The sequence below is a fragment of the Euleptes europaea genome, chromosome 13 (genome assembly GCF_029931775.1).
Source record: "Euleptes europaea isolate rEulEur1 chromosome 13, rEulEur1.hap1, whole genome shotgun sequence".
Classification (NCBI taxonomy): Eukaryota; Metazoa; Chordata; class Lepidosauria; order Squamata; family Sphaerodactylidae; genus Euleptes; species Euleptes europaea.
In genome coordinates, this window is record NC_079324.1 from 37,338,030 (window position 1) to 37,360,127 (window position 22,098).

Genomic DNA, 22,098 nt, shown 5'->3' on the forward strand with positions numbered 1-22,098 from the left:
AGTCTGGAAAACACGAATAAGTATACAGCAGGCAGACCCTGAAATTATAAACCAGGGTGTGTGTTTGGGGAATTTTTAAAAAGATGTTTTCTTTTTTTCTGGGCCATAAAATAAAACGTAAACTTGTGAAGCTTTTAATTCTCTCCCCCGCCCCCAACTCAGCTTCATTTATTATTGAACCTTGAGGTATTCATTCATGGGATTTCAGTTCATTTGTGTGAGCTGGTTGGATGCTGTACCAAGTTTTAGGTAGACAAGGGCTAGAAATGTTTAATTTTAAGCCACTAAATTTTGACCAAATTCATCCCTTGACATTAAATTTCTCTTTTCTCCACCTCCCTTGACATTAAATTTCTCTTCTCCACTCACCCACCCTTGTTGGCAAGATAATTTGCCCGTTACACCTCTGTATAAAATCTCAGTTTAATGTGGTTATTTAGCACAAAATGCAGCTTGGGCCAAGAGCTGCTTTTGCTCAGAGAATTCAGACTACCCTGTTTCTTTTGTTCAATAAAACCTTTAACTGCAATTAGTTTGGTTTTTTTTTTTTAAAGATCTTATTAATGCGATCTTCCTTTTCTAGCCTCCCTGTTGCCAGGAAACCTCCGTATATGTCTTTGTGTGTGGGTAGCGAAACCTGCTGGGCAGCCAGTCTGCAAAGAGCTTCCAAAACAGAGTTTGACCCAGTTTTTGGAAATAAAGTCCAGACAGAGTGTGTGTGTGTGTAACGTGCCATCAAGTCACAGCCAACTTATGGTGACCCCTTTTGGGGTTTTCATGGCAAGAGACTAACAGGTGGTTTGCCAGTGCCTTCCTCTGCACAGCAACCCTGGTATTCCTTGGTGGTCTCCCATCCAAATACTAACCAGGGCTGATCCTGCTTAGCTTCTGAGATCTGACGGGATCAGGCTAACCTGGGCCATCCAGGTCAGGGCCCAGACAGAGTACCGGTTGTGAATTTGGTGCCTTGCAAATGTGGCCATTATACCTGGGCAGTTTCAAAAGTCTCCAGGCAAGTCGTCCCATCAAAGCTTGGAAGCCTTTTCCAGTGCAAGCTCAGAACTGATTTGCCAGCTGTTGCATAGAATGTCATCTAGAGGTGGGACAGGAGTGACATTTGATACTCAGGGTGGAGGAAAAAGCCCAAAATGTGGTCCATTGGGACTCACTGTTCAGCTTCCTAGGAATATGTGTGTGTGTTTTATTATTCATTTGAAAGCTTCTAGCCCTTATGACTCCGGGATATGTTTGAAAATATGCGGGTTGTGCTGGCTGGAATCTCAGGTGCTGGAAAGGGTAGCTTAATAAAGTTTCCAGTAGTTTGGGGGCAGGGGTGTCCCGGGCTAGCGTGTCCCTTCTCTGTCTACCCAAAACAAGAATCAATAATGCTAACTTGATCCAGCTTGCATAAGTTCTACATATTGCAAAATCTAACTTTACTGGGTGCATTATGGGGATAGACTGAGTACAGAATTCTCCAGGTTTGGGAAGAGCAAATTTTCTGAAGTAAAACCTGTTGCAGGATTCAGCATCCAAGTGCAAAAGAGATGTTTGGAGCAGACAAGTTACGTACTCTAAGAAAGCCTATGCGCTGCGTCTTGCAGGGCTTGCCGGAACTTGCATATATTGGTGTATTTCTGGAATATTGATTCGGTGTCCTCCCTGGAGCTGCTCTGCTTAAAATGGAAAAAGCCACATGTACCAAGAACCATTAAGCTTGCTGGCATTTCTGTTTTTAGAAATTGGCATCTAGGACATCTGAGTGCAGCTTCCTGCCCTCCATGCTTAATAAGGTGCGTGCTAGCTTTTTTGAATGTCAAAGGCTTGCCATCTTTCCAGTCACCATATCTGTCAGCAGGGCACCCAGATTGTCTTTAGACTGCCTTGTAAGAGCTCATCAAAACTGGGCAACTAGAAGCCTGCAGGTCTTCTGCTTTCCCTTATTTCAAGGCTGCAACGAACTACCTTTCTCTTTCTCCCACGCCCTCTTCAGTAATCTTCTCATTCTATTCTTGTTTTGCTGAAGGGGCAACACGTCAAGGCCGAGAGGGCCTTGTTAGGATAATCATCCACAAATGGGGGGGGGGGGGGGAAGGCATGATGTCATACTGCTAAAACAAATGAAGGTCTTGTGGTGGGACTATGACTCAGTAGCAGAGCATCGGCTTGGCATGCTGAAGGTCCCAGGTTCCATCCCTGGCATCTCCAGTTAAAAGGATTAGGTAGTAGAGGAAGTGAAAAACCTCAGCCTGAGACACTGAACAGCCACTGCCAGTCATAGGAGCCTTAATAGGCCAATGGTCTGAGTCGGTATAAGGCAGCTCCATGTGTTAGCATCAGTGTTCATGTCATTTGATGCAAGAAGTAGTAACAGATGTGTAAATACAAGAGGGTGCAGAGAGGGCCCCCCCAAAAGAAGATGGTGCGGTTGAAGGTCGCAGAAGGCAAGAAGTCCTGTCTGTGACATTTCTGTTAATCTCACCTGTGACCATTCACAGCCACAGTAGCAAGGCAGTGTTCATCAATGCATGCAGTAGATTAGAGACATTTGCTCTTCATTCAGATAATGATGAATGCAGTCAAGTTTTCCAGTAAATGCTAATTCAGAAATTTAATGGTGGCTTTTGGAAGTTCCTTGACCGAAGAACAGTGATTCAGGTTAGCTGCAGAGTGGTATTTATATAAATCTGTGTTAAAGGCACTTCAGATCCTTGTCCTTACAACAATCCTTTAAGGTAAGGTAGTATCACCATATTGTAGACTGGGAAGAGGGGGCTGAGAGAGATTTGCATAAGGCCACTTCGTTAAGTTTACTGCAAGGGTGAGATGTGAATGGGGGCTATCCAGATGTACTGTGCAAATTTGTAGCTTTGTGAGATTATGTAATTTTTACTGTGTAAATCCAAGGTGAATGAACATCATTATTCTATAGTCTACCCCCCCCCCCCGAATTCCCACAGTCAACAGAAGTGTATTAAAGTTGCCAAGCAGGAAAGCCTATGGAAGATCTTGTAAAGAGTCAAAGGGATGTGTGTTAAATTATTCTGGCTGTGCGCTCTTCCTTGAAATAAGTGCTCTGCTGGACTGGATCGGGCCCAGGTCTGTCTAGTGTACTACTCTGCAGGAACCCCAGCAAGATGGTGGTGTTTCAAGAGCATGCAGATCTTCCCTTCTGCCACCCCCCTCTTAAGACTGCATTTAGCCTGTCAAACGGCTCCTGCCAGGCTAGGACACATTTTCATCCCACTTAATTGTGTGCACAGTCTTGGGAGCTTCTGCCTGCCCTGCGGTCAATCAAACTGGGGGGGTGGGGGGTCCTAGAATGCAAGTCTTGCCGTCTCTCCCTCTTGCTCCTCGCACGCACTCATTTCTTAAATACCCAGCTGTTCCGGAGGAATTTTCTGTTGAGATGAACGCTTCACTGGCCCACTACATTTATATTTAAAGTTGCAGCTGTTTTGTGGGTGGTGCTGAGCGCAGCTGCAGGAAGCTGTTTAAGCAGCTGTCGACACCTGATCTCTTGGAGCTGCTGCAGGATTTGGTGGGGGAGGATTTTTTCCCCCTTTTGGTGTCTACTTTCTGTTTAGATTGCAGATCTTATTGTTGCCATAGTGGGTAGGTTTTTCCCTCTTACCTTGTTGTGTACAATTCTATCCTTATCTTGTTGTGTACAATTCTCCTATCATCTTCTCTTCTTTCTTCCCCTGACCCCAAATTCTCCATTAGCTGAGCAATTGTCTGCCCTTATACCAGGATGTGCATTTCGGCTCATCCCTTGCACGTGCCTGCATGTCTATAAGTACGCTTACCAACTTCTCCCAGCGCCCTGTTTTCTTCTTGCTTCAGCTAGTAAGCTGTGGACACCGGACCCTGGTGGTCTGCTTCTCATTTGTTTATCCACTTTGCCCCAGCATGTTTTTAGCAGCCATGGCCAGCTAGGTGTCCCTGGATCCTCACAAAGAGTATGAAGCACATTCTGTTGGTTGTTTCTGGTATCTTCAGGTATGCTGCTTTTGTATAGGGAGATTAAGCTTAGCCAGCATCGTTGCTAATAGCTGTTGATACATCCATGCCCTCCTTAGTCACTGAAATATTTATTCCCCCCCCCATTTCTCCCTACAGAAGTTTACATCATTCTCTCCCCCCATTTTATCCACACTGCAACCCTACAGAGGAATGTGGCTAGTCCAAAGTCACCCGTTGAGCTTTCATGGCTTGGGAGGGTGGGGGGCTGAACCTTGGTCTCACAGAAAGTAGTCTGATGTTAACTGCTACACAACACTGGCTCTCTTAAAGCTATCTGTGGTGGTGGTCATCTCATCTTGTAGTAAAGTCCATCAGTTACATTTGGTGGAGACGTTCTTTTGCCCATCCTGTGAATTTTCTGCCAGCCACCTTTTCTGGGTAACTGAGTTCTAGTGGTATGACAGGAAGAACAACTTCCCTGAATTGTAATTCTCCACCCTGTCCCCCTCTTGGTTGCCTTTTTTCCTACCAAACTAAAAATGCCTTAAGCATATTGGCTTTTCCTTGTAGAGAAAAGGCTTCCAGCTGGTCCTATGAGTTGCCATTTTCGATGCTTTTTCCCAGCTCTGAGAGTTTTGAAATGGGATGGACAGAACTTTGTAGAGACCTCAGGAGAGTTGCCCTGCTTGCTTATAAAAGAGCATCATGATTCTAACAAGTAATTCCCCCTCCACTTATTTATTTCGAATATTTCCGTGACGCCTCTTCAAAGTCCTGCTGGAGCTGCTTATAATTAAAAACCACACTATATATTTAAAAAGCCATTAGACATGAGCAGCATAAAAACTGTCTGTACAACAGAAGCATACCACCCGAAGTCAAATGTTGTCAGTCTACATTGTACTACAGCCACAACATCTTTTTCCTGAGTTGTCGCTTATATACTGAAGGGATCTGAACAGGCTCTGAAGTTGAAGTTCGTTGCTCTAATGTCAATCACTGATTTCACTTGGTGCAGGATGGCAAGTGGAGGGGGGTGTTGAGCACGAACACTTAGGACTTGTAGCCTCCTGATACTGAAGATCCCCAAAAGCCTTATCTGGTGAAAAAACTAATGTTCCTGCTAAGAAAACTAATGTTCCTGCTATTCTCCAAAGGAACAGATCCTTCCTTTTGCAAAAGCTGATTGTAAAAATATTTATCTCCCTAATTTAGCAATAGTTCCTTCTTTTTCTTGGAAAGAGTCTTTGGCAAGTGAAATCTGATTCAGGCTGTCAATCTAAAAGTACTTGGCAAATTGCTCAGAAGGAGGAATCGTGACTGTATCCATAACAACCACAACGGTTTCCTCCCATGTCAATCTGCACTCTTGATGAGAATATTCTTCCTTAACATACTGGAAGCCTTTGTGGGTGGAATGCAGCTGATCTTTCCTTTTTTTTCCTGGGCCACCATCCAGCAGAAAGTTATGCACAGAGGAGCCCAAGCCAGTTTCTGTAAAAGTAATTAACAACTCTGAATAAGTTCGCACAAAAGAGAGAAATCTGCCGCTAGCCCTTTGATGGACTAGGCTTCCGTGCTGGTGCTTTGGCTTCCCTCCCAAATTCTGGTGCATGCATACAGAGTGGCTGCTCAGATCTTGGCTCAGCCTACACTGCAGCACTTTGAGAAACTTTCTAAAAATTGGCATTTTGTAGTTTCATTTTGCCCTGGGATGGGTGAAGGGGAGAGGTGCCCTGACACTAATGGCTATGGGACTGGAGCAGATGATCCTGGCCTCATCCTTGGCATGTTGCAGGAGCTTTTGTCTGGGACCTCAGATGGCCTGTCAGGCTGTCACCCCTAGTTCCCTGCCCATTTGGCTGTGCCAGATGTTAACTATCTGCACTTGCTGCTGCAGGGACCGTGTGCCTGAGGCCTTGCCTTCCATGCATTGCTTTTAGCTTTAGGTCCCCCTGTCTTGCTGCATGGATGCTGCATGGATGCTGTGATTCCATAAGAGAGCTAAGCAAGGAAGTGGGTGCAGTTTGGGAGCCAGCATGTGAATCTCTCCAATAAATCCCAGTTCTCCATTTCATTTTGGGTTTTTTTAAAGCAAGTTTTTTGGTCCTTATGCATTGGCAATGTTTGCTGAAATCTCGAAACTCACGGAGGTGATAGGTTCAGTGCTTTGCATGTGTGTGTGGCCTTGGTGACTTGGCTTTTCCCATAACTGGCAAAACCCAGAATAAATTATATAGAATATGGAAAAACTGCAAAATTCCTTCTATCTGTAGAAGCTGTGCAGGTCTCCGTGATGGAGATCTTGAATGCAGAACACAGGATAAGAGCATCCCTAAGACTGATGGTACTTTATCACATGGTTGGGAGGATTGCTGAGAGAAGGTACATGCAGCAAGTAGATTGCTTGTTGTCATCCCTGCACCAAGATTAAGAGAAGAGCAGCACTGCTCAAGGCCACCTACCGAGTACATGACCATGTGAAATTTAACTAGGGTTTACCTCTCAGTTCCACCAGGCCCCATCAGTTCTAAGGAATAGGAGGGAAGGCTTCTGAATGGGGGCTGTTTCTATTGATGCAGCAGTGCCCAGGTGCAGTTCCATAACTTCATCAAGTTACAGTGTTCTATTAAACCTTTCAGTAAAGGTCCTAATGCGCCTTTCTAAAGGTATACATCAAACATTCCTTAATCCTCACCTATGCCAAGATCCCACGCTTATGCTTCCCAGCGTGGTGTAGTGGTAAAGAGCAGTAGACTTCAAACTGGAGAACCGGGTTTGATTCTCCATTCTTCCACGAGCAGTGGAGTCTAATCTGATGAACCCAGGTTGGTTTCCCTGCTCCTACACATGAAGCCAGCTGGGTGACCTTGGGCTAGTCACAGTTCTCTCCAAACTTTCTCAGCCCCACCTACCTCACAAGGTGTCTGTTGTGGGGAGAGGAAGGGAAGGAGATTGTAAGCTGGTTTGATTCTCCCTAAAAGGTAGAGAAAATTGGCACCTAAAAAGCAACTCTTCTTCTTGTCAGGTCCTAAATAAGCAGCAAGTTCTCTGCTCCGAGGATGCAGGCAAAAATCCCAATTTCTCAATGTCCCTGTGCCCTGGGGGCATCTGTCCTTGGTCAGAAACAGAAGCAAGTGATGGCAGTGGATAGGGGCATGTTGCCTTTTTATTCCCTAGCCATGTGAAAGTTGATGCAAGCAAAGTCTGTGCATTAAGTCACACCACCACCCAGTCCCTTCAGGCCTGAGCTAGACAGAAAGCAGAATGAGGTAGCAGAGTGTTAAGATGGTAGAATAGACTGCATCACTTCAGACTGCATGGGAAGGATTATGTTTTTAAATTCCCTGTAAATGGGAAACTAGCACAGCGTGGAAAAATGGGCCGCCTGGTGGGCATTTCATTTTTGCAGCTTTCTTAAAATGGGGGAGCAATAAAAAAGGTAAGGCCTCCACCTACAATCCAAAGAGGTATAGCCAATTCTACCATCTCACTGTATTACATGCTGAGAGTCAGCGTGGTGTAGTGGTTAAGAGCGGTGTTTTGGAGCTGTGGACTCTGATCTGGAGAATGGGGTTTGATTCCCCACTCCTCCACATGAGCGGCGGAGGCTAATCTGGTGAACTGGTTGGTTTCCCCACTCCTACACATGAAGCCAGCTGGGTGACCTTGGGCTAGTCACAGTTCTATCAAGAGCTCTCTCAGCCCCACCTACCTCACAGGGTGTCTGTTGTGGGGAGGGGAAGGGAAGGTGATTGTAAGCCAGTTTGAGTCTCCCTTAAGTGGTAGAGAAAGTTGGCATATAAAAACCAACTCTTCTTCTTCTACATAGGTAGATCTAGCCCCAGTTAGCAGCCATGCCTGCTCTCCTCACTTGTAGTTATCACCAGAGGGAAGCCCTGTTTTCCCCCCACTCCCAATAAAATGCTTATTTTTGTCCTTCAAAAGAAACCTAAAGTTGCCCTTTTAAGCAGGAGACTCCAGCTGGTGCTTTCTGTGCCGGCCAGCTAAGTTGGGATGCTTAGTGGTGAGTGGTACGTAGGGCCGTTTTGTTTGTGAAACTCATCGACGCTTAAAAAAGCATCCATGCCTTCCTCAGCCACGCTATCAAGCGGCTGTGAGTGAAAGCCATGGCTACAGTCAAGCACAAGAAACCTGTGTTTAAATATGTCACACACTCTCACTTGCCTCCTCACCATATTTCTTCCAAAGAGATGGGCCAGACCCAGCTGGTATTCATGGAAATAGTGATTCAACACACTCAGCTGCAACCTTCCTCCTACTCAATTGGAAGGCTGCTTTTTTTCTTCTTAATAAAAGTTGTTTGATGCAGTGTGATGCCAGTTGTGCTAAAGTTTTCCCCGTGCACGCGCGCATAGGTTCATCTGCCCACTAGTGTCATCTGCTCTTCTGTTGTTTAGACAATAACTTTATTCTGGAATGGGAGTGGAGAGGAACTGTGGCTCAGTGGTAGAGAAGGTCCCAAGTTCAATCCTTGGCATGCAGAAGGTCCCAGGTTCAATCCTTGGCATGCAGAAGGTCCCAGGTTCAATCCCTGGCATCTCCAGTTAAAGGGACTAGGCAAGTAGGTGATGTGAAAGATCTCTAAATAACCTGAGACCCTGGAGAGCCGCTGCCAGTCTGAGTAGACAATCCTGACTTTGATGGACCAAGGGTCTGATTCAGTATAAGGCAGCTTCAAGTGTTTACCTAGGAAGAGTTCAGGCTTTTTTCTGCATTCCTTTCTTCCAACTTTTCATTTGCTTCTTTACTGTTTAACATGTTTGCAGATTGTTGCAATTCCAGCTTTAACAAAAGGTCGGGCTAGCCTTGTGTGCCCAACATGCCTTGTACTTTCCTGCTGCAGAATGCTGTCTTTAAATAGACCACCTGACTGATATCAGTGTATTCAATATGCAGCTTCAATACTGAACCTTCAGATGGTACAGGTATATTTAAAGTCACAATGATCTTGTTAATGGTGGCCTCTCAAGAGATAGATTCCAAACCATTGTGGGGTCCTGGTAATAATTTGTGGAGCAGAACAAGTGTATCCTTTCACTAGGCTGCCAAGCCAGGCTTTGTTTAGCAAAGCCCAGCCATACATGTGGCTGTACTTGCCAGGTGCTGTGTATGCCAGTAACCTTGCAGCAGTGGATGTTTGTTGGCTGCTGTTCTGAGCTGCATCAAGTGTAGAGGCTCAGTAGCCATAAACTGTCAGACAAGTCATTTTCTCTTCTTTCATTTCCCTCGTGCCTACCTTTCTCTTCACTGTAGCATCAGGTTCCCCACTCCTTCCTTCAGTCTGTTTCCTGCTAGTACTGGATAAAATCTGCCTCCTGATGTTTTCAGGCTTTGCTAAGTCATCTGCAAGCAAGGAGTGCAAATGCACAAAGAAGCAGTGCTTGATCTCCCACTGTAATCGTCTCGCTTCTGTCCTTTGCAATAATTTATCCAAGAGAAGTTCAGCCTTCTGATGGATGCCCTAATAGATCCTAGTTTGCATGCAGTGAAGGGCAGGGGCGAACATTTGGCTTATGATTTTTCCCTCCCCTCACAAAGAGAACATAATAATCTTGTTCACATGTTACATCTGGTCACATTAGGAGAAGCCAAGTTTCACTGGAAAAGACAATAATGCTAGGCAAAATTGAAGGCAACCGGAAAGGAGGAAGACCCAACATGAGATGGCTTGACTCAATCAAGGAAGCCAAGCCCTCAGTTTGCAAGACCTGAGCAAGGCTGTTAAGGATAGGATGTTTTGGAGGTCATTAATTCATAGGATCACGTAACTCGGAAGCAACTTGATGGTACTGAACACACACACACATGTCTGACAGAAGAAAAAGCAAACACACATTCACTTTACTAATGAAACTGGGGACCAGTATATGGATACATTCACGGTTTCAATCCCATATTCAGCTGTACAGACATTGAATGTAACATGAGAATTACTACGTGTATAAGAAAAAATCAAGTCTACACTGTACATGGGTTGTATCATCATTTATTTATTACGGTCAAAGTCCAGTTACATAAAAGTACATGGGTTGTATATGGGTTCACTGTAGCTTATGAACAGGGTTTAAGTCTAATATTAAATCCACATAGGAGCACCTGTTATCTCTCTGTCCGTTTTGGGTGTTGATGGAAAGAATCATGCGAGTTGAAGCTATAGTCTTAGGGTATAGACTCCCAAGTACACATTATTTTTTTGGGGGGGCGGGCTAGTATAGCCGAAGGCAGATCCTACTCATGTTGCTTCACCCTGCTCTGGACTTTGCATGTGAATTTCATTTCACCTGTAATTGCTAACCGAAACATGAAGAATTCACTGCTACTAAGCGATCACTCATCTGCTTGAATTGCAAATTGCAAGCAGTGTACTGAGATATTTGAAGAAATGCTTGCTTTTTGTTGAGCACTCAGAATTATTTGAAATTGTATTGTGCATGTTCTCTGTCAGTATATTCTTGTTCTGCCTTCCTGTGGTTGTCCACTGCCCAGCCAACTACCCAACCGAAAATGATATCTCCTTATAACAGAGCTGCTTTCTTGTTGTGGTTGGAGTCTGATTCTGGCTTGCCTCTCATATTCCAGCTCTGCAGGTGTTGAGTCTTCAAGCTCCTTTCTCCCCCCCCCCCAAAAAAAAGAACCCCAATGCAGTTGTTAAAGGTAGAAAGCCCTACCCTTATTTGCAGTTTCTAGGAGGAAATATATGCTATGATAAAGGATTGACCTGTAAGTAACAAATGATATTGTAAAATAATTCTCTGGCTAGGCTGTTCAACCAAAGCAAACTGAAGACTTGCCACAGCAGCTCTGTGCTGATGGTTGCCGGCAGGGCTGGATCTGGGGGAGGGGGGGTCAAAGGGGGCACCTGCCTCAAGCAGCACACAGAAGGAGGCAGCCGCAGCAGCACATTATATAAAGAGAAAACGTGTACATAATATATGGAGGGCGTCATTTGTACTTTTGCCCCCCTTCTGTTGCTGAACAGTCAGAGTCAATAGGCGAAGCCTTTCCAAGTATGGAGGTGAATGATGGGCAAAGCTTTATCCTCTGTATTTGTGCCTTCCGTGAAATGGTGATGACCCTACTGAAATGCCTGATCGTCCGTAGAGTCCAATAAACAGACAATTAGGAGGAGGTTAGAATTAAAGCAGCAGTTCTTTATTTGGCTAAATAAATGAGCTGGGTGGAGCTAACCTCTAATACCAGAGCGGAGAGTCACCACGAGAGAACAAAGGAACGGTAGGATCCTTTATGCCTTAGGATCTGGGCAGATACATTACATCATAAAGACAAAAGAGCCCATACACAATTAGATACCCGAATACATTAATTAGCATAGCCTATAATGTGGCCAGGAGGCGTTCTTAGAAAGCGCTTTGTGTTCACAAGCGGGAAACAGAAACTACATTCCTAACTACAGATAAGAGAGTTCCCTTTATCAAATCAAGGACGGTTTTGCTTCACATTTGAGGGGCCCTATCAGCCCGTATATGTATTGAGGCTTGTGTCTCTTGGTGCCAACCTCCACAAACAAACCATAGTGTGTATGTGTGCGTGCTTTGCATCAGCCCTTATGTTTGGGCACAACACTACTGGCACATGCAATGAGGTCAGAGATTGAGCCACCCCCCCACCTCACTGAGAGGGCAGGACTTTTCCTGACAGGGTGAAAGTATAGGGTCTAATACATGCCTGGCTTTGAGCTAGCAGCCAGCTGCAGTGCCTTTTGAAAAGGAATGGCGGAATAAATTTCTAATGCAAGAACAGCATGGCAGTGGCAACATCTGTTCCAAAGGAGCACACAGCTGCCTGGCCCACGAAACATGACCCCTTGCTGCTTCTGAATTCCTAATTAGCGCTAGCTAATTCAGGGCCTTTTTGGAGCCAGTCTCATTTTCAGGAGGAAAAACTGTGCTTCGTTAGACAACAGTTAAGACTTTTTCCATCTGTAGAAATTTGCTGAGATGCTGTACCATATAGCCCTGCTCAAGCCCCAGTGCATAGGGGCTGGTGCTGCTCCTCTGGCAAGGAGAAAAGAAATCTGTGCATGCTCAGAGATGCTGATGTTCTATTATTTTCAGTTTAGGATTTGCTAATATACACTCGGTGTCCTTTGAACAGCTGTGGGAAAGACATCGCTTTCCCTCAAACTGCTTTGTAAAAGATGTGTCTATTGCATATTCTACAATGTTATGAAGCTGTTGAAAGCACGGAGCCTCTGTCAGGGGAGGGAAAGGAGGTGGCAGATCTACACAAGCTCTGGCATAAGATTTTAGTTTGGGGGCTGAGCAAAAAAAATAAATAAAGAATCTAGTTTGAGGCATACTCAACAAAGATTAAAAGCAACCAAAGGGGAGCAGAGAAAATGAAGATAAATTCAACACAACCCCTGAGTGTTATCTCTAAACGCGATATCTGCAACAGCTTGGCAGAAGCAAAGGAAACAAACAGATTGCAGCCAAAAAAACAAACAAATGGGGCTGCTCAGTATTCAGAGGTTACAAAAATGACTATATCTGTGCTTTCACTGTAAAAAGAATTCCTCCAGCCTGCATGCTTGCTGAGATGTATCTGGAAGAATGTCAACTTTGATGGTTGGATTCGAGCCCAGTAGCTAGGCTTGCCAGGTCGCTCTTTGCCATCCATGGGAGGTTTTTGGGGTGGAGCCTGAGGAAGGTGGGGTTTGGGGAGGGGGGACTTCAGTGCCATAGAGTTCAATTGCCAAAGCGGCCATTTTCTCCAGATGAGCTGATCTCTATCGGCTGGAGATCAGTTGTAATAGCAGGAGATCTCCAGCTACTACCTGGAGGTTGGCAACCCTATCAGTAGCCTTTGACTGGAAAGCCAGCGTGTTGTAGTGGTAGGATGGCCAACCTCCAGGTGGTGCCTGAAGATCTCCTGCTATTACAACTGATCTCCAGGCAACAGAGATCAGTTCACCTGGAGAAAATGGCCACTTTGGCATTAAAGTCCCTCCCCTCTCCAAACCCTGTTCCACCAGGCTCCACCCCGCAAATCCCCAGGTATTCCCCAACTCAGAGCTGGCAACCCTATGTAGTGGTTAAGAGCAACGGACTCTAATCTGGAGAACCAGGTTCGATTCCCCACTCCTTTATGTGAAGCCTGCTGGGTGACCTTGGGCCAGTCATAATTATCTCAGAACTCTCTCAGCCCACGTGGAGACAGGCAATGGCAAACCACCTCCGAACGTCTCTTTCCTTGAAAACCATATGGGGTTGCCATAAGTCAGCTGTGACTTGACGGCCCTTTCCACCACCACAGCCTGTGACTGTAGACAAGCTAGCCTGGCAAAGAGCTGCAGATTCTGTGTCTTATGTGGCTACCAAGAGGCAGTCCTACTATAAGACCGGCTGAAAGATGGAAAAAACTGCCCCTCCACAAACATCAGTTCACTGAAAAGCTCTCTTCCTTGCACAGCCCTGTTTTTTTCAATAGAGATTGGCAGGATAACTTCCTGGTCGATTGTGCCCTGTGTTAATCTGTAGACATGGCACACTATCCGGCTTTCCCAACTGGGGCAACAAAACTTGCCCAATGCATCTCCGTTATGAAGGAGCTGATAGAAATACTTCTGTTTCTTTTTTTTTTAATATGTTGTCATTGGTTTCAGTCAGCCTCATTTTTATTGTAGCAGGTGATTGTTTTATGCATTCATAGGCAATGGGTGAAAATTTAATACATTTTTTCAAGATTATTTTTAACAGGAGACAAATCAGTGCAAGGGTTCAGGAAATGGTGCTAATGTCAGAAATAAGCTGAAGAGTTTACAAGGGAGACACGGATTCAAAATGGCAGTATTCAAACTGAACTTGAGTACTTGTGAAATTCAGTCTCCTCTCAAATGTCTGCTGACTGTTGCTCAACAACATGTTCTCTGTTCTCACCAGGTCTTGCAGAATTCACTTCTTCTAAGTGAAGTTACATAGATATATTTTTTTAAAAACTGTACTCACATGGCGCAGTAAAAAACACAGTACAGTTAATTAGCTTGTTTGCTTCTTGGAAAAAAACAGTGTGAAAGCTTTAATCCCAGATTGTTGCTTGGAAGAACATCTTTATTCCCCCTGTTGTCTGTGGCATTATTTTATTGTTCTGAAAAGGTGCTCGCTGGTCCCCGTTTGGTGCATCAATTAATTTAACCAAATCTGGAAGACTCCTGCTCTGTAATCATAATTAAAACTTATGGTCAGGGGCAGCTGTGCCAGTCACAACGTCTGTAATAAGAGGGTTACTGTCCCTCTGGCTTCCACTCATTTTCCTCATGTCTTCTGGGGGGCTGGGATATTGTAAGATTCTGTGGCTGCTGTGGCATAACAGATAAGGACCAAGAGCTAATTAAGATTATAGCCATTTCTTTGGGGGTTTTCTACAGTGGAAGAAAGGCTGGTGTGCCGCTTGATCTGAGCTTTAAAACCTCCTTTACTGCTGTGGTTTCTTTGCCCCCCTCCCCAATCTTTCTCTGCACATTTCTTTGCAGAAAAAAAGTTCGGCGTTTTGGCTCTTGTGCAGCAGATGCTCGATCCACTTCCCAATTCTTCCTGTGCCTAGCCAAGAGGCCTTGCTCTGGCCTTTCATGCTCTTCACAGCCCTTCCATGGTCTGACTCTCTTCTTCCTTTTCATATCATCAAGTATGTTAAAAATGAATGCGCTTTTGTTTTCATGCCTAAACTGAACAGAAGGGGTGGGAGTGTTCAAAGCTTACAACATACAACTGTAGCTATGTAGGGTTGCCAACTCTGGCTTGGATGAACTCCTAGAGTAGGGTTGCCAGGTCCCTCTTCACTACCAGCATCAGGTTTTGGGGGCAGAGCCTGAGGAGGGCAGGATTTGGGGAGGGGAGGGACTTCAATGCCATAGAGTCCAATGGACAAAGCGGCCATTTTCTCCAGATGAACTGATCTCTATCGGCTGGAGATCAGTTGTAATAGCAGGAGATCTCCAGCTAGTACCTGCAGGTTGGCAACCCTATCCTAGAGCTCTGGGAAGGGGGTTCAGTGGAGATGTGATGCCATAGAGTGTGCCCTCGGAAGCTGCCATTTCCTCCTGGGGAATGGATCTCTGTAGTGTGAAAATCAGTTGTAATTCTGTGAGAACTCCTGAAGCTTGGCAACATTAGCTATTAGAGTATCTTATCTGCATGAAAATGGTCAAAGGTTCAGTCCCTGGCCTATCCAATCAAAGATCTCTAGCAAGCAAGTACTGCCAGTCAGAACACACACTACTGAGCTAGATAGTCTGATGATCTGGCTTAGGGTTGCCAGGTCCATCTTTGCTATCAGCGGGAGATTTTGGAGGCAGAGCCTGAAGAGGCTGGGGTTTGGGAGGGGAGGGACTTAAATGCCACAGAGTCCAATTGTCAAAGCAGCCATTTTCTCCAGGTGAACTGATCTCTATCGGCTGGAGATCAGTTGTAATGGCAGGAGATCTTCTGCTATTACCTGGAGGTTGGCAACCCTAATCTGGCTCCATATGTTACAGACATTGTTGGATTCCTGCCCTTAATTTCTTGCTTCCTTGAGCTGTGATTGTCTGCCCATTGCATCCTCAACCCTCTGAACATCTCCTCCTTTAAATAGCTAAGTCCTGACTTCCCTTTGGCCTGGAATTCTCATCCAAAGCTCCCATTTGACACCCCCATGGTTTTTATGAAGCCTTGACCACTGGTCATCACTGCCAGCCAAAACCAAGTTGAAGTGCACATCATAATTCACTTTCTGCCATTAGTCTCCCTTCCTTGCCATTCCCCTCTCCACCAGTGTTTAGTTTGTAAGCTTCCTGGGTGTAGGAAGTCTTGCCTCTGTCTCTTAAGCAGTCCCTTGTTTTCAGCCTTCAGGGTTAACAAGGTGAGCTGATATATTGAGATGTACTAATTTTTAATGCTTTATTAAAATAAACCAAATAAAAACAAAGGTCTAAAACACAAATTACTAAATACATCAACATCAAGATATACAAGCTCAAACTAACAGCAAATCCTAAATAAAAATAACATTTAATTTTTAATACTTACCTGGCCCAGGAGACACCCTAATCAAGATGCACTAAACTTGGCAAGCCCTGACCCAGATGGCCCAGGCTAGCTTGATCTCGTCTGATCTCAGAAGCTAAGGAGGGTTGGCCCTGGTTAGTATTTGGATGGGAGACAACCAAGGAATACCAGGGTCGCTATGCAGAGGCAGGCAATGGCAAACCACCCCTGTTAGTCTCTTGCCTTGAAAACCTTGCTGGGTTGCCATAAGTTGGCTGTGGTTTGGCGGCACTTTACACACACACACACACACATACACACACACACACACACACACACAAAATTGGTATCTTCCTTTGCCCCTAATTAAAACATTCTTTAGCTTGTCTCCTGAGTTTTAAAATGCCAGTTGCCATCTCTGAGCCTTTTCTTTTGTGACAATTGCAAAATTATATAATATGTATATATTTAAAAATGAGTCAAAGCATCTTTGCTCAGAGCTGTCAAATCTTATGCAACACCAAGAGTTTATTGGGGGGGGGTAAATTTGGTGCCTACAACCCTGCCCCTCTCTTCTGTATTGATCTCTGAGTACTTTCTTGCCGTCAATCACCCGCATAAGCCTGCGTAGGCAGTAGGGGTTCGGCAGCCCACTCAGCAACAGGAGCAAGAATCGTTAAGCAAACCCACATCAAGGCAGAGATAGTTCATACACAATTTAAGCACAGAGAGGGGAAAAAATCTGGAAACAAGTGTTCATTTCTTTCAAATGTCACTCTAATTTTCTGCTTCGTGGGAGCAGACAATCGGTTCCTATGAAAAATAGGTTTCTTTATTTTTCCCCCCTACAGTAACTGTAGCAAATGTTTTCTCTTTCAGCCTTCTACCTCTCTGTCGATCTAGATCAGTAGTTTTCAAACTATGTACCAGGGGATGTTGGGGTTGCTCCAGAGGCTCATCAGGGGTTCCTTGGTGACAGTGGGAATGGCAGATGAGCTTTCTTGCAAGACAGCTGCCCTACCAGAACTGATCATCCTCTGTAATGTATGGGCGAAAATGCACAGTCACTTTAGCCTCCTTCATTCCCCGTTTCAGCCAGGATTCAGCCAGGATCGAACGCATGCATTTCGCCGAATGTGCGTTCGATCCTGGCTGAATCCTGGCTGAAACAGGGAATAAAGGAGGCTAAAGCGACCATGCGTTTTTGCCCTATAGCTGTGTGGGGTGGGGGTAATGTGGTAGGTTGGTACACAGATAACATACAATGAGACCCAGCAGCCCTGCCTGGGGCCCTGCATGGAAAGTCTCAACTTTAAATGGAGCTTCGTACATGCATAGAAAACATGCCTATGCAATATTCCATCTGCATGGTTAAATTGGGCATCACTAGGACACCAGCATGGTGTATAGGGTGCCAAACCTGCATGCACAAGCACTGCATTCCAGAATAGACAAAACGCTGTGCATGAAAGACAAGTTTTTATTCTTTGCATACACTTGTTATCATTCTTAGCTCAAGCCCAAATGCCCACCCTAAGACAGTCTCCTCTCCTGAACTGTTTGCAGGGGCTTTTCAGAATACATCTTGATGTAAAATATATTCCCTGGTGGTACAAAGCTTGAAACTCACATTTATCTTGGGCTGAAGATACCTTCTATCCTCTCTTCCCCTTGAAGAGACAGCTCTGATTGGGATTAGGGAGAGGAAAGCAGCCGCAGCAGCCGCTAAGGTTGCTGTCTGGTGCACTCTCTCTCTCTATGACGGTCAGGTCAAATTGGTGAAGCAGCTGTCAATCACCACCAGCGCTGAACGTAACTGCATGGGGCTTTCAAATGAGGAGAATCGTTTCCCTGCGATGGATGGGCAACGGTGACAGCATGCACCTGGCATCATGGTTCTCTGCTTTCGCTGCACAGTAGAAGAAAGAAAGCTATAAAAACAGAAGACTTGCCAGTAGGGTTATTTGTGGAAGGTGGCATGGTGTAGCCTGATCTTGTCAGATCTCAGTACTTGGAAGGGAGACCTTCAAGGAAGGCTCTGCAGAGGAAGGCAATGGCAAACCACCTCTGCTTCTCACTTGCGTTGAAAGCCCCTGGCTGAGGTCTCCAGAAGTTGACTGCGACGTGACAGTACTTTACACACAAACACACAGGGTTATTTGCAAAGCTGTAGAGTCACTTTGCAAACTGCTAGCTTTAAGATAAAAGGGAGTCAAAATGTATCATTTGGTTCTCTCAAGAACTTCAGAGAAGGGTTCAACTTTCTAAAGAAAACCTAAAAACTGTGATCTGTGTGCTGGCAACTTTCTCTGAGAGAAAAGGGTCATAATATTTTCCATATTGAAACCTTCAGCCTACTCCACACACAGCATTTTCATCCCTGACTGCTTGAATAAAGGCACAAGGGGGATGTGAAAATGCCTCACATCACATACAGTTGTGATGTTCTTTAGCCTCTCTGGCCAGAGTATCCTATCTGCCTCTGTTGGTGGTTGTTATGCAACAGAGGCGTAGATAATTCCCTGTGTGTCCTCCCAGACTCTTATGGCTAGTTCAGGCCTTCTAACTGCCTCCATGAAGACTAGGGTTTCCAGCTCTGAGTCAGGAAATACCTGGAGATTTTTGGGGTGGAGCCTGAGGAGGGTGGGGTTTGGGGAGGGGAGAGACTTCAATGCCATAGAGTCCAATTGCCAAAGCAGCCATTTTCTCCAAGTGAACTGATCTTTATCATCTGAGATTAGTTGTAATAGCAGGAGATCTCTAGCTAGTACCTGAAGGTTGGCAACCCTAATTAAGACTTATGATCTGGTTGCCATTCATTTTCCAGTGGTGATTCCCACGGGGTCAGATGTGACTTTTCCCATGAAGCTCCATCCTTGGAGGCCCTGTATAGTGGTTGTTAAGCGATAGAGGCTCTTGGTGGAACAGTCAACTATACATTGAAAAGGGCCCAAGATTTCCAGCGCTGATAGGAAGTAAATAGAGGAACTCTTCATTTAAATGTGAGATGGGCTTTCTACAATCTTTATTGTGCACATTCACAACCACACTGTGATGTAGGTAATTTAGGGTTGCCACCTTCAGGTGGTGGCTGGAGATCTCCTGCTATTGAAGTGCCTGGTTGTTTTATAGAGTCCAATAAAGACAACTAGGAGGAGGTTAAAAGCAACAGTTCTTTATTTAGCTAAACACAGACCTGGGGTAAAACAACCACAGATAAAATGCAGAGTTACTCACCAGAGAACAAAGCATAGGATTCAGTCTTTATATTACAGGATCGGGGGATGGCATTTGCCTTACATGGTAGTATTTAGTATAATAAAGAACCAATAAACATTAATAGCATCTTCTAATAAATTAACATACCCTATGAGAATGGCCCGAGGGCTTAGCATAGGATAATGTCGTTTTTCTCATTAGGAAACGAAACTTTACTTTCTTGCAGGTGCATTAATTCAGACCTGTCATTTTCAAGGTCGTACCGACCTCTAAGCAGTGCACTCTGCTGGCAATTCATAATAGGGATTGCCAACTTATTCAAACTCTCTATGTGAGTGTACATGTGTGTGTGTATATAATATAATTACTACATGCCTTTATATAATCAGGCATTACACTATTACAACTGATCTCTAGCCGATAGAAAATGGAGAAAATGGCCGCTTTGGCAATTGGACTCTATAGCATTGAAGTCCCTCCCCTCTCCAAACCCCGCCCTCCTCAGGCTCAGCCCCCAACATCTCCAGGTATTTCCCAACCCAAAGCTGGCAACCCTATGGTAATTGTCAAAGGCTTTCACGGTCAGAGTTCATTGGTTCTTGTAGGTTATCCGGGCTGTGTAACCGTGGTCTTGGAATTTTTCTTTCCTGACGTTTCGCCAGCAACTGTGACAGGCATCTTCAGAGGAGTAACACTGAAGGACAGTGTCTCTCAGTGTCAAGGGTGTAGGAAGAGTAATATATAGTCAGAAAGGGGTTGGGTTTGAGCTGAGTATTGTCCTGCAAAAGTAATGTGCTAATCATTGTCCTGTAAGTATCAAGATAATGTGCTAATGAGGATATGGTATGTTAATATGGAACCATTGTATCCTGAAGTGATCTGTTAATGTGTGTAATCCAAAGCTAATCTGCATGGCTATTGTTGAATGTTGTCTTTGTTAGTCTGGAGGTTTTTCAGGGCAGGAAGCCAAGCCTTATTCATTCTTAAACTCTCCTCTTTTCTGTTAAAGTTGTGCTGATGTTTATGAATTTCAATGGTTTCTCTGTGCAATCTGACAAAATAGTTGGTAGAATTGTCCAGTCTTTCAGTGTCTTGGAATAAGACCCTGTGTCCTGTTTGTGTCAGTCCATGTTCAGCCACTGCTGATTTCTCAGGTTGGCCAAGTCTGCAGTATCTTTCATGTTCTTTTATCCTTGTTTGTATGCTGCGTTTTGTGGTCCCGATGTAAACTTCTCCACAGCTGCAAGGTATACGATATACTCCTGCAGAGGTGAGGCGGTCTCTTTTGTCTTTTGCTGATCGTAGCATTTGTTGTATTTTCTTGGTGGGTTTAAACACTGTTTGTAGGTTATTTTTTTTCAAAAGTTTCTCCATCCTATCAGTGACTCCTTTAATAAATGGCAAGAATACCTTTCCTATGGGAGATTGTTTTTCTTGAGTTTTCTGATTTTTGTTTGGTTCAATGGCCCTTCTGATTTCATTCTTGGAGTAGCCGTTTGCTAGCAGTGCGTGATTTAGATGGTTAGTTTCTTCCTTGAGAAACTGTGGTTCACAGATCCGTCTTGCACGGTCCATTAATGTTTTGATTATTCCTCTTTTCTGTCGGGGGTGGTGGTTGGAGTTTTTGTGTAAGTAGTGATCTGTGTGAGTTGGTTTCCGGTAGACCTTGTGACCTAACTGAAGGTTTGATTTACGGATGACAAGGGTATCAAGAAATGGGAGTTTACCCTCAATTTCCTTTTCCATGGTAAACTGAATGTTTGGATGGATATTATTAAGATGGTTTAGAAATTAATGGAGCGAACAGATGAGCATTAATTTTAATGTCGTTAGATGCAACCAGCAGGTAATTAGGTGAACACTTATTGTTCACTGCCTTTCCCACTTTCTCAGTCCGATAACATCAATCATTGTAAACGGACAGGACTTGTTTCGCCCACTAGGGTGGACTGCTGCACTAGAGGTTTCGGTCGGATTCTAAAATCAGAATCCTTTATGCAAAGTAAGATACATTTGCCAGGCCTCAACTTTCAGTTCTTCATGGAGGCTTCTTGGCCTTCAACCCTTCTCTCTGCCTTGCAACAGCAGCTGCCACATAGAACAGGTCTGTTATATCATACTACAATTCTCAGGATACCTGAGGCTTTGTTCCTATTTGCCGGCGTTATTTTTGTCCTTCATAGCCTATCCAGGGTTGTCAACCTTCAGGTGGAGACTGAAGATCTGGAACTACAGCTGATCTTCAGACTACAGAGGTCAGTTCCCCTGGAGAAAATGGCTGCTTTGGAGGATGACATCTATGGCAAACCCTGCCCTCCCCAGGTTCCACTAACAAATCTCCAGGAATTTTCCAACCCAGAGTTGGCAACCCTAAGCCTATCCAAGACGACCAGTCTGCGGAAAAGACTCCTGTCTCCTGTCTAGGCTTCTGGAAGAACAAAACCTCCGGCAGATTTTTACAGAGCCAAAAACCTTTTGTCGCAGAGCCAGTGGTTATAGTGTCGGACTACTTTCTGAGAGACCCAGGTTGGAATCCCCATGGGAGCTTATCGAGTGACCTTGGGCTAGTGACACACTAACTCAGCCTAACCTTCCTCACAGGCTTGTTGTGAGGATAAAAATGGAGGAAGGGAGAATGATGCAAGCCACTTTGGGTCTTTATTGGGGAGAAAGATGGTGAAAATAAAGTAAATAAATAAGAGGTTTAAGTAGGTTTGCTATGTCTCCCCCTGACCACCAGCAAGGGATGGGGTGGGGTGGGGAGGGTAGACCTGCCAGATCCAGGGTGGGAAACTCTTGGAGATTTGGGGTTGGAGCCTGGGGAGGACAGGAACCTCAGTGGAGTACAATGCCATAGAGTCCACCCTTCAAAGCATTCATTTTCTCCAGGGGAGTTGATCTCTGT